This window comes from Erinaceus europaeus (genome assembly GCF_950295315.1).
Source record: "Erinaceus europaeus chromosome 6 unlocalized genomic scaffold, mEriEur2.1 SUPER_6_unloc_5, whole genome shotgun sequence".
Classification (NCBI taxonomy): domain Eukaryota; kingdom Metazoa; phylum Chordata; class Mammalia; order Eulipotyphla; family Erinaceidae; genus Erinaceus; species Erinaceus europaeus.
Window position 1 is genome coordinate 316,539 of NW_026647158.1, and position 17,803 is coordinate 334,341.

Consider the following 17,803-nt stretch of genomic DNA (forward strand, 5'->3'; position numbering starts at 1 on the left):
GCTGTGCAGACCTTTGACTGGCAAAAACACCCCATCTGAGCGTGAGATCTGGCTGGGCTAGTGGCTCTTTCTGTGGACTAAGAGACAGACAGACAGAGTTTTCAGGTTCAAAACCTGTACTTCCCAGAAGATGGTCATTCACTTCGGTAAAGAAAAAAAAAAAAAGATTTTTATTTTTTTCCCCTGCCTGGGTAACCTGTCTGCTGCCAGTTTCTCAGTGAAAAAAAGGAAAAATCTTTTTTGGACGGAAAAGGACCAAAATGCAGGCAGGTGGACTCAGTGGAAGGTGGATGGGGAGTTACTCCTACCCTGGCACTAGGCCCCAGCTGCTGTTCCAAGTGCTCTCTGATACCAGAGATCTCCGTGTGTCGTGTCATGACACTGTCTCCAGGACTGACCCTCAGGATAATGAGGATTCAAAACGAGGCAGGTCATATTGCCTTCAAAAGTAAATCCAGGGAGGTTTGGCGGTATGTCAGAGGGTTAAGGGCTTGTGGTGCTCACGAAAAGAGGGGGCAGGTGGAAGGATCCGTGGTCTGGCCCTCAGACCACCACCTGCAGGGGAGTCACTTTACAGGGGGTGAATCAGGTCTTTCGGAGCTCTATCTTTCTCTCCCACTCTGTATTTCCTCTGCTCTCTCCTTTTGGGTCTGTCAGATGCAAGGTCAGTAACAACAACAACAACAACAACAATAACCACCACAGTGACCAAGCAACAAGGGCAGCGAAAGTGGAACAAATGGAGTGCAGGAGCTGTGGATTATTCGTGGCACAGGCACTGAGCTATGGCAATAACCCCATGAGGCAATCAATACATACATGAAGAAGTAATACAGGTAACAGAGACGTATATGTCCCTGTGTGTTTCCACTGAGCTAATGTAAATGCACATTTATTTACTTCTTCATTTATTTATTACCTTGCCACGAGAATTTCTTTTCATTGCTAAAAAAAGTGTCCCTTCAAGGGTATCAAGTTTGCCACACCCAGTTAAGCACTCATGTTACAATGCAGGAGGACTGGGCTTCAACACCCTGGTACCCACCTGCCAGGGTAAATCTTTACAAGTGGTGCAGAAGTGCTGCAGGTGTTTCTCTCTGTGTCTCAAACTCCTCTCCCTCCCTTCCCTCTCAATTCCTGTCTATTTATTCCAGTGAATAATCAAGAAAATAGAAAGTAAAAAAAGGAAAAGGAAAAGTAAATATTCCACTACTTCAAATGGGCTACTCAGGACAATGCTTTCCTTGTTAAGATCCTCACAGCATTCCATATGCAGAAAGTCAAAGACGCCATGTATTTTTAACCCAGTTTTAATATTTATTTATTTATTTATTTATTTATTTATTTACTCTGTATGGGACACTCATGCATGCCTACTTCTGGGAATCTCTCTGAGTGTGATGTGTGGACACCAGGACACCGTGATCAGGGATTGTGAGGCCACAGGAGCAATTGTCTTAGCCGGACTCAAATGGTAGGTGTGAGGGGCCGGGTTCATCCACTATTGTTTGGTCAAAAACCATTCCCATCAATGGTGAAACACAGCTATTTCTGGGTTCATTCTGGGCTTGTAATCTGCAGCCCTGAGCAGTGGACTGAGAGTCTGGAGACTGAGTAGGCACCCAAACGTGACTGGACATGCTCCTGCCCCTGAATTCTGAGGGGTGCCCCACCTTCTACCATTGGCAGTGTTTGGATGATAGTGAGGCATGGTATTGAATCGGGAACTCAGGAAACATGAGGGTCGCTTTGCATTTGCATTCTTGCTTAGCCAAAATCTGGGCTTGCTGGCTTGCCCTAACCAGCTAGGTTCTCGGTACATAAGTTGCAGGCTGGCTACCTTCCCACCCATGCTCTGAGACTACTATAGTTGAGCTCTGAGCACACACAGACACAGACAGACAGACAGACAGACACAGACACACACACACACACATTACTGTCAGGTCTGGTAGTACAGCATATCGTACAGTCTGGGGCTGTCTGGGGTCTGTGGGCATGAGAGCTGCTGCCTTACAATCTCTACAAGCCAGGATTGAATCTGTCATCAATGAACACAGTGTAGGAGGTTTTTGAATTCTTATCTCTTTCCAGCAGAAGTGGCTGGTGGGTCGGCCTTCCAGAGGCTGCCCAATGAGCGTGCTCAGGGCCGTGTGGGCTGTGCTCAAGGTTGATGGCCAATCACTGTCTAGGGGCCTTGACATTCCTGGGCGTGTCTTAGCACACTGGCCAATGATATTGCTCACAGGGGTTCTGGGAGTGGCCTAGTCCTCTGGCATATCAGAACATGGCTGGTGCGCTGTCTGTGGGCCTTCTGAAGTAAGCTCAACAATGGGAGCTCAGAGCTGGCCTTAAAAGGCGGGGCGTGCTTCCAGGAAGTGTGAAGCAGGGTTCAGCCCAGGGCCCTGCCTTGCAGAAGCTGTACAGTGTGCATGTGTATAACTCCATTTGTGCCTGTGCCTCTGTGGATGTGTGCATGTGAGTAACTGTGAGAATGTGTGTTTGTGTGTGTTTGTGTGTGTTTGTGTGTGTGTGTGTGTCTGTGTGTGTGAGGGAGAGAGAGAGAGAACAACAGAATCACTGTGGCACAGGTGATTTTGTGCAAAACACTTGGCACATTCTGATTTACCGTTCAATACTGACACCATTGTAGCTCTCCTTGGCCCTTGGTCACTTTTCTTCTTTTCAGATGTAAAGACACTGAAGAGGGAGAGGTATTTGCCCTGAGGCTTGCACAAGGAACTAGCAGCTGCCCTGTGTGTGTTGCCAGGCTAGGAAACTTGTGGTGTCTGTCCATGTGGAGAGTCTCCTGGATGAGTTCCTTCTGGAGCATTTTTTGCTAGGTCCCGTTGGAGCTGCATATAGCTAATGATTTGGAGATTTTACTCCTTTGGACAATTCTTTTCCTGATGCACAGTCTCTCTCCATGTTTTAGCAATCAATTGTCTGAATGTCATATTGCATCCATTGTAGAAAATGACTACATCAGTCTCTCTCTCTCTCTCTCTCTCTCTCTCTCTCTCTCTCTATATATATATATATATATATATATATATATATATATATATATATATATAACTTGTAGAGGTCTGAAAATATATTTTCGCTAGAGACCTGCACAGCTCTGGATTAAGGTAGTAATGCGGATACACCTGCTACTTCTGAGCCACAGTCATGAGAGACATCTCACAGAGCCATTTGTTTACCTCTTGTCACTCTACAAATCTCTCTCAGCACAAACTACAGCTGCCAAATCATCTACTTCCCTGTTTTTTTCCCACGGAGTCCTATCCCAAAACTGTAAATCAATGAAGAAAAAGACATAGCGCAGTTCCCTGTACACAGGACAGGCTGAGGGGGGACCAGGAAGATGAATACGCCAGCCTGCATCTTGGCTGGAGCATCACTAAAACTACTTCCAATTTGGAGAGGCAAGGGCAGTTTTGGAGAGTGGGCTGCAGGCCAAGTGTTGCTTCTCAGAGTGGGCTAAGACCTAGATGTTCTAAGTGTAACCTTTCCTCAAAAACATAAAATAACAAAGCCACTTGTAAGAAGTATGCATGGGCATGGAGGGTTTGCCTTCAGGGCTCTGGCACTGATCAACCCAGGGCCAGAATTTCAGTCCTTTTCTGTCTCTGTCATCCTGTCTCTCTGACTGTCTGTAAGTGCCTTTCTCAGTGGGCCCTTATGGAATTCAGTGCATGGATCGTGAACTCCGACTTCCTGGTGTTGAAATTTTCCTTTCTTTGCCCTTTAGATTATTCAGTCTCCTGCATATGGCGTAGTACATTGAGGAATGAGGAGACAGCGATCCTGCTGCAGGTAACAGGCATATGTCCATCTAGACTGCAGTTGTCCAGGCCCTCTGTGCTTGACTAACAGTCTCCTGGGCCCTGAGGCTGACACTCAGCCTAAATGCAGCACTCCTCAATTTCCTGCACCGCATCCTTGTCCTTATTCCATGAGAGCCCAGGCCAAGAGAAGCGAAACTCTATCCCCCTGGCACACACATTGTGCTTTCCCTCTATTGGGCCGAATGTAAAGTATCTGTGCTACTGATGGCCACACCAGTGTCCAGATTTTCCACGCAAAATGGAAGCTTCCAGGTTTCAGAAAGATGGTTTTTTGATGGCTGTGAAATGTCTTTTCCAAGTGCCTCATGGGGTTTCAAATCCTTTTGAAACCTGAAGTTCGTTCTTGTATCTAGGGAATATTCTCACCTCTGGCAGAATGCCCTCCCAACTAGGAGTACAGCTATCCTGGGCTCAGGAGGTCTGTCAGCCTGCTAGCTCCTGGAGGGATTCCTGAGTATGTCCTCAGGTCCCAAGTGGTAACAGGTGTTTCCAATTGCTTTTATTAGCAGCAGCCAGGCCTTTAGGTGAGGGGCGGGGCTGTGATCTCCACTGGAAACTCCTATTTCAGCCAATGGAGGCATCCATCTTCCTTTTGTCTCTCCATAGCAAGAGCCCGGGGAGTGTGTGCTTCCTGCAAGAAGAAAGACTTTGTATGGGACACTCATGGATGCCTACTTCTGGGAATCTTTCTGAGTGTGATCTTGGACACCAGGACACCGTGATCAGGGATTGTGAGGCCACAGGAGTGATAGCCTTAGCAGGACCCAAAGGAGAGGTGTAAGGGGCCGGATACATCCACTATTGTTTAGTCAAACACAGTTCCCATGATGTTGACACAGCTCTTTCTGGGTTATTTCTGGGCTTGTAATCTGCTGTCCACTGAAAAGTGGACTGGGAGCCTGGAGGCTGAGTATGCAGCCAAACGTGACTGGACAGCGTCCTGTCCCTGAATTCTGAGGGGTGCCCCAGCTTCCCCGTTAGCAGTGCTTGGATGATAGTGAGGCATGAGATTGAATCAGGAACTCAGGATAGCGAGACATGAGAGTCCCTTTGCATATCCATTCTTGCTTAGCCAGAATCTGGTCTAGCTGGCTTTCCCTAACCAGCTAGGTTCTCTGTACATAAGTTGCAGGTGAGGCTGGCTACCTGGCCACCCATGCTCTGAGACTACTATAGGTGAGTTCTGAGCACACACAGACACACACAGACACACAGAGATAGACAGACACACACACACACACACACACATTACTGTCAGGTCTGGTAGTACAGCATATGGTGAAGGCTGGGGCTGTCTGGGGTATGACGGCATGAGAGCTGCTGCCTTACAATCTCTACAAGCCAGGTTTGAACCTGTCATCAATGAACACAGTGTAGGAGGTTTTTGAATTCTGGTCTCTTTCCAACTCATCTATTTCTCTTCTCGCCTTCTCTGTCTCTAACTCTCACATGCTCTCACACACTCTATCTTCACTCATTAATATTTTACTTTTATACTTATTTTACTGTCAGGCCCAGATATACAAAGAGAGTTACCAGAGCACTGCTGAGCTCTGGCTTGTTGTGTTGGCGATTTCACCTAGGCTACTGGAGCCTCAGTTTGTAAGTCTTTCTGACACAAGCCATATTCTGTCTCCTCATTTTCATGCCAGTATCACTCACAGTTTATAATAAAGTGATTTTTTTTGCAAAACACTTGGTACATTCTGATTTACACCTCTACATTGACACCATTGTAGCTCTTTGGTCCTAGGTCACTTTGCTTCTTTTCAGATGTAAAAACACTGAAGGGGGAGAGATTTTTGCCCTGAGGCTTGCACTGGGAACTACCAGATGCACTGTGTCTGTTGCCAGACTAGGAAACTTGTGGTGCCTGTCCATGTAGAGAGTCTCCTTGATGAGTTCCTTCTCAAGCCTTTTTCGCTCTGTCCCATTGGAGGTGCATATAGCTAATGATAATGAGAGATTATGTATTTGAAATGTATTTGAGATTTTACTCCTTTGGACAATTCTTTTCCCGATGCACAGTTTCTCCCCAGGTTTTAGCAATCAATTGTCTGAATGTCATATCGAATCCATTGTAGAAAACCACTACATCAGTGTCTATATATATATATATATATATATATATATATATATATATATATATATGTAACCTGTAGAGATCTGAAAATGTTTTTTAGCTAGACCTGCACAGCTCTGGATTAGGGTAGTAATGCGGATACACCTGGCCCTTCTGAGCCACAGTCATGAGAGACATTTCACAGAGCCATTCGTATACCTCTTATCACTGTACAAATCTCTCTCAGCACAAACTACTGCTGCCAAATCATCTACTTCCCTCTTGCTCTTTTTGTCCACCGAGTCCTATCCCAAAACTGTAAATCAAAGAAGAAATAGACATAGTGCAGTTCCCTGCACACTGTCTGAGGCTGGACCAGGGAGATGCAATACGCCAGCCTGCATCTAGGCTGGAGCATCACTAAGACTACTTCCAAATTGGAGAGGCGAGGGCAGTTTTGGAGAGTGGGCTGCAGGCCAAGTGTTGCTTCTCAGAGTGGGCTAAGACCTAGGTGTTCTAAGTGTAACCTTTCCACACAAACATAAAATAACAATGCCACTTGTTAGAAGTATGCATGGGCATGGAGGGTTTTTCTTCAGTGCTCTGGCACTGATAAACACATGGCCAGAATTTCAGTCCTTTTCTATCACTGTCATTCTGTCTCTCTGACTGTCTCTACATGCTTTCTTCTCTGGGCCCTTATTGGAAGTCAGTGCATGCATCATGATCTCGGACTTCCTGGTGTTGAAATTTTCCTTTCTTTGCCCTTTGGATTATTCAGTCTCCTGCATATGGCATAATACATTGGGGAACTGAGGAGACAGGGATCCTGCAGCAGGTAACAGGCATATGTCCATCTCCAGCTGCAGCTGTCCAGGCCATCTGTGCTTGACTCCCCTTCTCCAGGGCCCTGAAGCTGACACTCAGCCTACATGCAGCCCTCCTCAATTTCCTGCACCGCATCCTTGTCCTTATTCCATGAGAGCCCAGGCCAAGAGAAGTGAAACTCTATCCCCCTGTCACACACATTGTGCTTTCCCTCTATTGGGCCGAATGTATAGGATCTGTGGTACTGATGGCCACACCAGTGTCCAGATTTTCCACGCAAAATGGAACCTTCCAGGGTTCTGAAAGAGGGTGTTTTGATGGCTGTGAAAAGTCTTTTCCAAGTTCTTCCTGCGGTTTCAAATCCTTTTGAAACCTGAAGTTCTTTCTTGTATCTAGGGAATATTCTCACCTCTGGCCAGAAGGCCCTCCCAACTAGGAGCACAGCTATGCTGGGGTCAGGAGGTCTGCCAGCCTGATAGCTCCTGGAGGGATTCCTGAGTATGTCCCCAGGGCCCAAGTGGTAACAGGTGTTTCCAATTGCCTTTATTAGCAGCAGCCAGGCCCTCAGTTGAGGGGCGGGGCTGTGATCTCCACTGGAAACTCCTAATTCAGACAATGGAGGCATCAATCTTCCTTTTGTCTCTCCATAGCAAGGGCCCGGGGAGTTTGTGCTTCTTGCAAGCAGAGCGACTTTGGATGGGACACTATGGATTCCTACTTCTGGGAATCTCTCTGAGTGTGATGTATGTACACCAGGACACCATGATCAGTGATAGTGAGTCCACAGGAGCAATTGACTTAGCCGGACTCAAATGGGAGGTGTCAGGGGCCGGGTTCATCCACTATTGTTTGGTCAAACACAGTTCCCATCTATGTTGGAACTCTTTCTGGGTTCTTTCTGTGCTTGTAATCTGCTGCCCTGAGAAGTGGACTGGGAGCCTGGAGGCTGAGTATGCAGCCAAACGTGACTGGACAGGGTCCTGCCCCTGAATTCTGAGGGGTGCCCCAGCTTCCCCGTTGGCAGAGTTTGGATGATAGTGAGGCATGAGATTGAATCGGGAACTCAGGAGAGGGAGACATGAGAGTCCCTTTGCATATGCATTCTTGCTTAGCCAGAATCTGAGCTAGCTGGCTTTCCGTAACCAGCTAGGTTCTCTGTACATAAGTTGCAGGTGAGGCTGGCTACCTGGCCACCCATGCTCTGAGACTACTATAAGTGAGTTTTGAGCACACACAGACACACACAGACAGACAGACACACACACACACATTACTGTCAGGTCTGGTAGTACAGCACATGGTGAAGGCTGGGGCTTTCTGGGTTCTGGGGGCTTGAGAGCTGCTGCCTTACAATCTCTACAAGCCAGGTTTGAACCTGTCATCAATGAACACAGTGTAGGAGGTTTTTGAATTCTGGTCTCTTTCCAACTCATCTATTTCTCTTCTCGCCTTCTCTGTCTCTAACTCTCACATGCTCTCACACACTCTGTCTTCACTCATTAATATTTTACTTATATACTTATTTTACTGACAGGCCCAGATATACAAAGAGAGTCACCAGAGCACTGCTGAGCTCTGACTTGTTGTGTTGGCGATTTCACCTAGGCTACTGGAGCCTCAGTTTGTAAGTCTTTCTGATACAAGCCATATTCTGTCTCCTCATTTCCATGCCAGTATCACTCAGAGTTTATAATAAAGTGATTTTTTTGCAAAACACTTGGTACATTCTGATTTACAGATCAATATTGACACCATTGTAGCTCTCTTTGGCCCTTGGTCACTTTTCTTCTTTTCAGATGTAAAAACACTGAAGAGGGAGAGGTTTTTCCCCTGAGGCTTGCACTACTTGGAACTACCAGCTGTCCTGTGTCTGTTGCCAGACTAGGAAACTTGTGGTGCCTGTCCATGTGGAGAGTCTCCTTGATGAGTTCCTCCTCAAGCCTTTTTCGATCTGTCCCATTGGAGCTGCATATAGCTAATGATTTTGAGATTTTTCTCCATTGGACAATAATTTTCCTGAAGCACAGTTTCTCCCCAGGTTTTAGCAATCAATTTTCTGAATGTCATATCGAATCCATTGTAGAAAATGACTACATCAGTGTCCCACTCTCTCTCTCTCTCTCTCTCTCTGTATATATATATATATATATATATATATATATATATATATATATATATATCATGTAGAGATCTGAAAATATTTTTTAGCTAGAGACCTGAACAGCTCTGGATTAGGGTAGTAATGCCGATAGACGTGGTCCTTCTGAGCCAGAGTCATGAGAGACTTCTCACAGAGCCATTCATATACCTCTTATCACTCTAACAAATCTCTCTCAGGACAAACTACAGCTGCCAAATCATCTACTTCCCTCTTGCTCTTTTTGTCCACAGAGTCCTATGCCAAAACTGTAAATCAAAGAAGAAATAGACATAGTGCAGTTCCCTGCACACAGGTAAGTCTGAGGCTGGACCAGGGAGATGCAGTACGCCAGCCTGCATCTTGGCTGGAACATCACTAAGACTACTTCCAAATTGGAGAGGCGAGGGCAGTTTTGGAGAGTGGGCTGCAGGCCAAGTGTTGCTTCTCAGAGTGGGCTAAGACCTAGATGTTCTAAGTGTAACCTTTCCTCAAAAACATAAAATAACAATGCCACTTGTTAGAAGTATGCATGGCATGGAGGGTTTGTTTTCAGTGCTCTGTCACTGATCAACACAGGGCCAGAATTTCAGTCCTTTTCTGTCTCTGTCATCCTATCTCTCTGACTGTCTCTACTGCCTTCTTCATTGGGCTCCTATGGAAGTCAGTGCATGCATCATGAACTCGGACTTCCTGGTGTTGAAATTTTCCTTTCTTTGCCCTTTGGATTACTTAGTCTCGTGCATATGGCTTAGTACAGAGGGGAACTGAGGAGTCAGCGTTCCTGCTGCAAGTAACAGGCATATGTCCATCTCCAGCTGCAGCTGTCCAGGCCCTCTGTGCTTGACTCCCATTCTCCAGAGATCTGTGGCTGACACTCAGCCTAAATGCAGCCCTCCTCAATTTCCTGCACTGCATCCTTGTTATTAATCCATGAGAGCCCTGGTGAAGAGAAGTGAAACTCTACCACCCTGGCACACACATTGTGCTTTCTCTCTATTGGGTCAAATGTAAACGATCTGTGGTAATGATGGCCACACCATTGTCCAGATTTGCAAGCAAAATGGAACCTTCCAGCATTCAGAGAGAAGGTGTTTTGATGGCTGTGAAATGTCTTTTCCAAGTGCCTCCTGGGGTTTCAAATCCTTTTGAAACCTGAAGATTGTTCTTGTATCTAGGGAATATTCTCACCTCTGGCTCGAAGGCCCTACAAAGGGCCACAGCTATCCCGGGGTCAGGAGGTCTGACAGCCTGCTAGCTCCTGGAGGGATTCCTGAGTATGTCCTCAGGCCACAAGTGGTAACAGGTGTTTCCAATTGCCTTTATTAGCAGCAGCCAGGCCCTCAGTTGAGGTGCGGGGCTGTGATCTCCACTGGAAGCTCCAAATTCCGCCAATGGTGGCATCCATCTTCCTTTTGTCTCTCCATAGCAAGGGCACAGGAGTTTGTGCTTCCTGCAAGCAGAGCGACTTTGTATGGGACACTCATGCATGCCTACTTCAGGGAATCTCTCTGAGTGTGATGTGTGGACACCAGGCACCATGATCAGGGATTGTGAGGCCACAGGAGCAATTGCCTTAGCCGGACCCAAAGGGTAGGTTTAAGGGGCCGGGTTTATCCACTATTGTTTGGTCATACACAGTTCCCATCTATGTTGAAACACAGCTCTATCTGGTTTCTTTCTGGTCTTGTAATCAGCTGCCCTGAGCAGTGGACTGAGATTCAGGAGGCTGAGTAGGCAGCCAAACGTGACTGGACAGACTCATGCCCCTGTATTCAGAGGGGTGCCCCAGCTTACCCCATTGGCAGTGTTTGGATGATAGTGAGGCCCGGATTGAATCGGGAACTCAGGAGAGGGAGACATGAGAATCCCTTTGGATGTGCATTCTTGCTTAGCCAGAATCTGGGCTAGCTGGCTTACCTTGTCCAGCTAGGTTCTTTGTACATAATTTGCAGGTGAGGCTGGCTACCTTGACACCCATGCTCTGAGACTATGATAGGTGAGCTCTGAGCACACACAGACACACAAAGACAGACAGACACACACTCACACACACATTACTGTCAGGTCTGGTAGTAAAGCATATGGTGAAGTCTGAGGCTGTCTGGGGTCTGTGGGCATGAGAGCTGCTGCCTTACAATCTCTACAAGCCAGGTTTGAACCTGTCAACAATGAACACAGTGTAGGAGGTTTTTGACTTCTGGTCTCTTTCCAACTCATCTATTTCTCTTCTCGCCTTCTCTGTCTCTAACTCTCACAGGCTCCCACACACTCTGTATTCACTCATTGATATTTTATTTATATACTTATTTTACTGACAGGCCCAGATATACAAAGAGATTTACCAGAGCACTGCTGAGCTCTGGCTTGTTTTGTTGGTGATATCACCTAGGCTACTGGAACCAGAGCTTTGTAAGTCTCTCTGACAAAAGCCATATTCTGTCTCCTCATATCCATGGCAGTATCTCTCAGACTTTATAATAAACATATACATCCATATATATATATATATATATATATATATATATATATATATATATATATATATATATGTTATTTTTAGAATTGTCGACCTATGTAATTGATCTTTATCAGAATTAACACATTTATAACAGCTCCCTTTTTCATTAATAATTGGCCACCTAGTTGGAACAGGATTCAATACAATTATAAATAATAGTACCTTCCAGTAGCATTTCTAATAGCATTTCTATCATCATCCTTATTGTAATTATCATAGTACAGAACTTGCCTCCTTTCTCTAGTGTAAGCTTCAGTACACATAAGTTTCTTCTCATTCTCCTGAAATCTTAATTTCCCTGGACTCTGAAGTGTCTCAGAATTTTTGAAGCAGCCCTCTGTTTCTCAGCAGGTGGTTTTCATTATCTGCTGTAATCAGGTCTTCTTGTGCTTCTTGTTTTTATTTTTCATTTTTTCAAATCCTCCCAGATCATCCCCATTTATTTGCATATTTATTTATTTATTGATTTAGTCCTATATTACACGAGGGGTCATTTCTTCTGCTTGATAGATTTTTCTCTTATATTTGAAGGGAAGTTTACACTCACAATACATTTCGTGTCATAAATACTACACACATATGGTGAATGCTGGGGTGGTCTGGGTTCTGTGGACTTGAGACTTCTGCCTTACAATCTCCACAACCCAGGTTTGAACCTGTCGTGTGTGAACACAGTGTGGGAGGTTTTTGACTTCTAGTCTCTTTCCAACTCTTCTATTTCTCTTCTTGCCTTCTCTGTCTCTGACTCTCACAGGCTCTCACTCACTCTGTCGGCACTCATTAATATTTTACTTATACATTATTTTACTGACAGGCCCAGATATACAAAGGAAATCACCAGGACACTGCTGATCTCTCTCTTGTTTTGTTGGCGATTTCACCTAGGTTTCTGGAGCCTCAGCTTTGTAAGTCTCTCTGGCACAAGCCATACTCTGTCTCTTCATAGCCATGCCAATATCCCTCAGAGTCTATAATAAAGATACACATACATATATGTGCATATATATACATATATATATCAGTCATTTCTAGAATTTTTGACCTTTTTATTTGATCTTAATAAAGAATTACCACATTTATAACAGCCTCATTATTCATAAATAATTGGTCACATAGTTGGAGCAGGATTCAATACAATTATAAATTATAAGCCTTACAGGAGAATTTCCAATAGCCTTTCTATCAGTATCCTCATTGTAATTATCATAGCACAGAACTTGCCTCCATTTTCTAGTGTAAGCTTCAATACATATGCCTTTCTTTTCATTCTCGGGAATTCTTAATTTGCCTGGACCCTGAAGTGTCAGGGAAGTTTTTAAGCAGCCCTCTTTTTCTTAGCAGACGTTTTCTATATTTCTGCTGTAATCAGGTCTTCCAGTGGTTTTTGTTTTTATTTTTTTCAAATCCTCCTGGATCATCCCCATTCATTTGCATATTTATTTATTTATTTAGTCCCATATCACATGACTGGTCATTTCTTCTGCCTCATATATTTTCTCTTATAATTGAAGGGAACTTTTGACACACAATACATTTCCTTTTGCAGATAGTACACACTACTACAACTACTACTGCACTGTTTTTGACAGTGACATCCAATGCACAATGGATTAGTATTGCATGGCTCTAAAGAATGTTCACAATTTAACCTACAATGTTTTTAACCTCACAAATATTTATTCTGTTCTTTCTTGGGGGATTAATGGTTTACTGTCAACAGTTACATGGAATAGTGGACACAGGGATAATTTTCCCACTTTCCCTGTATTTCTGTACATTATTTGTAACTTTCTTACTGAGTAGAAGGAAACAGTCATAAATTGAGAGAGCAGGGCCCAAGCAGGAAGAGAGACAGAGAAACAGCTGCAGTTCTGATTTGACACTAGCCCAGCTTTTCCCTAGCTGGGTAAGTGGTGAGCAGGGGCTCAAAACGGGGTCCTGGGCTTCCACATAGTTCCCTGTCATCTCCACCAGCTGTGCCTCCAATCCATGCTTCCTTCGTTGTCCATGTAACTATAGATCTTCTCTAGGCACTTATCACCTTCATATGCCAGAAACTTAACACTTCTCCCCTCCACCCATGAAACGTTGACCTTTTACTTGAGTGCAAAGCAGTAACCCCAATCCACGTTATTTCAGGGAAAAGTGTGTGCGTCTCTGTGGGAGGGTGTGTGTGTGTGTGTGTTTGTGTGTGTGTGTGTGTAAATGTACACAAGTGTGTTTGATTACCACAAATTATGATTACCACTGTTGTTTCTTTTTTCCTGATGCAGATTCTTAGGAACTGGGTTGTGCTATGACAAAAAAGTTTCCACTGCACAAGTGGTTTCTCAAATATGAATGGCACATTGGATATTCGGGACACTGTTGTGCATTCTCCCAGGTGGTCCTCAGATGGGTTCTTTCCTTTCTATTCCCATGCTCTGTGTAATTTTCTGCATAGACTCAAAGAGGAGTGGCATGGGGGAGCTCAGCTGCATTCTGCTGTGTGTCCACAAGGTGGCAGCAAAGCCCATAGTTGTGTGTAGTGATTCTGTGGAATGAGGAGAACTCTGGGATTTGTGGCCCATGGACAGCAAGGTTGAAATAGACGTAGAGGGCCCTAGACATCTGTTCTTTCCTGTGGGGTGGGGGGATCCCCCATTTGGCTTTGCAAGTGGAAGGGGTTTCTCTCTTTGTCTAGGATGACTCTACTGGGAGCTTGTGAATCCCTGTGCTCAGCTGCATTCTGCTGGGTGTCCACAAGAGGGCAGAACCAGTAGGGGACTAAGGCTCCATGAGGCAAGTGCCCTGAGGCACTGGGATACGAGAGTGGAGACAGTGTTTCTGGGTGTGCCCCAAGAGCATGGTCAGCCTAGCTCAAGCAGGAGGTGTCCTAAGGATGGGTCCATACAGGAGCTGTGTGGTTCTTGTTGGCAGAAACAGGGCCTTCAGAGGAGAGCAGACAGTCCCAGGGGGCGGGTCTAAGTGACTGTGCCCTCTGAGCCTGAGGGGAGTGCCCAGTGTGTATTCATAGAAACGGCTGGCCAATTAGAGAAGAAGAACATCACCCTCAGGGGCGTGAACCAAGAGCTGGCCAATGAGAACAGAGGAGAAGTTGCGAGGGCGGGACAAAGAGAGCAGCCTTCTGAAGGAAATCCCGCCAATTGGAGCTCAGAGCTGGCCTTAAAAGGCTGGGCATGCTTCCAGGAAGTGCTAAGCAGGGTTCAGTCCAGGGCCCTGCCTTGCAGAAGCTGTCCAGTGCGCATGTGTATAACTCCGTTTGTGCCTGTGCCTCTGTGGATGTGTCCGTGTGTGGCTGTGAGAGTGTGTGTTTGTGTTTATTTGTGTGTGTGTATGTGTGTGGTAGGGAGAGAGAGAGAACAACAGAATCACTGTGGCACCGGTGATTTTGTGCAAAACACTTGGCACATTCTGATTTACCGCTCAATATTGACACTATTGAAGCTCTCCTTGGCCCTTGGACACTTTTTTCTTTTCAGATGTAAAGACTCTGAAGAGGGAGAGGTTTTTGCCCTGAGGCTTGCACTGGGAACTAGCAGCTGCCCTGTGTGTGTTGCCAGACTAGGAAACTTATGGTTACTGTCCATGTGGAGAGTCTCCTGGATGAGATCCTTCTCGATCCTTTTTCGCTAGGTCCCGTTGGAGCTGCATATAGCTAATGATTTGGAGATTTTTATTCCTTTGGACAATTCTTTTCCTGATGCACGGTTTCTCTCCAGGTTTTAACAATAAATTGTCTGAATGTCATATTGCATCCATTGTAGAAAATGACTACATCAGTGTCTTGCTCTCTCTCTCTCTGTCTCTCTCTCTCTCTCTCTCTCTCTCTATATATATATATATATATATATATATATATATATACATATATGTAAGATGTAGAGTTCTGAAAATATATTTTAGCTAGAGACCTGCACAGCTCTGGTTTCGGGTAGTAATGCAGATACACCTGGCCCTTCAGAGCCACAGACATGAGAGACATCTCACAGAGCATTCGTTTACCTCTTGTCACTCTACAAATCTCTCTCAGCACAAACTACGGGTGTCAAATCATCTACTTCCCTCTTGCTCTTTTTGTCCACAGAGTCCTATCCCAAAACTGTAAATCAAAGAAGAAATAGACACACAGGACAGGCTGAGGCTGGACCAGGGAGATGAAATGCTCCAGCCTGCATCTTGGCTGGAACATCACTAAAACTACTTCCAATTTGGAGAGGCGAGGGCAGTTTTGGAGAGTGGGCTGCAGGCCTAGTGTTGCTTCTCAGAGTGGGCTAAGACCAAGATATTCTAAGTGTAACCTTTCCTCACAAACATAAAATAACAATGCCACTTGGAAGAAGTATGCATGGGCATGGAGGGTTTGTCTTCAGTGCTCTGGCACTGATCAACACGGGGTTGAATTTCTGTCCCTTTCCGTCACTGTCATTCTGTCTCTCTGGACCCTTCGTGGAAGTCAGTGCATGCATAGTGAACTCCATCTTCCTGGTGTTGAAATTATCCTTTCTTTGGAGGTATAAGGGGCCGGGTTCTTCCATTATTGTTTGGTCAAAAAAAGTTCCCATCTATGTTGAAACACTGCTCTTTCTGTGTTCATTCTGGGCTTGTAATCCGCTGCCCTGAGAAGTGGACTGAGAGTCTGGAGGCTGAGTAGGCAGCCAAACGTGACTGGACAGGCTCCTTCCCTTGAATTCTGAGGGGTGCCCCAGCTTACCCCGTTGACAGTGTTTGGATGATAGTGAGGCATGATTTTGAATCAGGAACTCAGGAGAGGGAGACATGAGAGTCCTATTGCATGTGCATTCTTACTTAGCCAGAAACTGGGTAGCTGGCTTGCCCTGACCAGCTAGGTTCTCTGTACATAAGTTGAGGTGAGGCTGGCTACCTTCCCACCCATGCTCTGAAACTACTATAGGTGAGTTCTGAGCACACACAGACACAGACAGACACACACACACACACACACACACACACACACATTAGTGTCAGGTCTGGTATTACAACATCTGGTGAAGGCTTGGGATGTCTGGGGTCTTTGGGCATGAGAGCTGTTTCCTTACAATCTCTACAAGCCAGCTTTGAACCTGTCATCAATGAACACAGTGTAGGAGGTTTTTGACTTCTGGTCTCTTTCCAACTCATCTATTTCTCTTCTCGCATTCTCTGTCTCTAACTCTCACATGCTATCACACACTCTGTCTTCACTCATTGATATTTTACTTAATAATTATTTTACTGACAGGCCTAGACATACAAAGAGAATTACCAGAGCACGGCTGAGCTCTGGCTTGTTTAGCTGGTGATATCACCTAGGCTACTGGAGCCACAGTTTTGTAAATCTCTCTGACACAAGCCATATTCTGTCTCATCATTTCCATGGCAGTATCTCTCATACTTTATAATAAACATACACATCTATATATATATATACATATATATATCTGTCATTTTTAGAATTGTCGACCTATGTTGATCTTTATCAGAATTAACACATTTATAACAGCTCCCTTTTTCATTAATAATTGGCCACCTAGTTGGAGCAGGATTCAATACAATTACAAATAATAGTACCTTCCAGTAGCATTTCTAATAGGATTTCTATCAGCATCCTTATTGTAATTATCATAGTACAAAACTTGCCTCCTTTCTCTAGTGTAAGCTTCAGTACATATAAGTTTCTTCTCATTCTCCTGAAATCTTAATTTCCGTGGACTCTGAAGTGTCTAGGAATTTTTGAAGCAGCCCTCTGTTTCTCAGCAGGTGGTTTCCATTTTCTGCTGTAATCAGATCTTCTTGTGCTTTTTGTTTTTATTTTTTCATTTTTTTCAATCCTCCTAGATCATCCCCATTTATTTGCATACTTATTTATTTATTTAGTCCTATATTACAGGAGGGGTCATTTCTCCTGCTTGATAGATTTTTCTCTTATAATTGAAGGGAAGTTTACACTCACAATACATTTCGTGTCGTAAATACTACACACATATGGTGAAGGCTGGGGTGGTCTGGGGTCTGTGGACGTGAGACTGCTGCCTTACAATCTCGACAACCTAGGTTTGAACCTGTTATGTATGAACACAGTGTGGGAGGTTTTTGACTTCTGGTCTCATTCCCACTCTTCTATTTCTATTCTTGCCTTCTCTGTCTCTGACTCTCACAGGCTCTCACTCACTCTGTCTGCACTCATTAATATTTTACTTATATACTTATTTTAATGACAGGCCCTGATATATAAAGAGAGTCACCAGGGCACTACTGAGCTCTGGCTTGTTTTGTTGGCGATTTCACCTAGGTTTCTGGAGCCTCAGCTTTGTAAGTCTCTCTGGCACAAGCCATACTCTGTCTCCTCATAGCCATGCCTGTATCCCTCAGAGTCTATAATAAAGATACACTTACATATA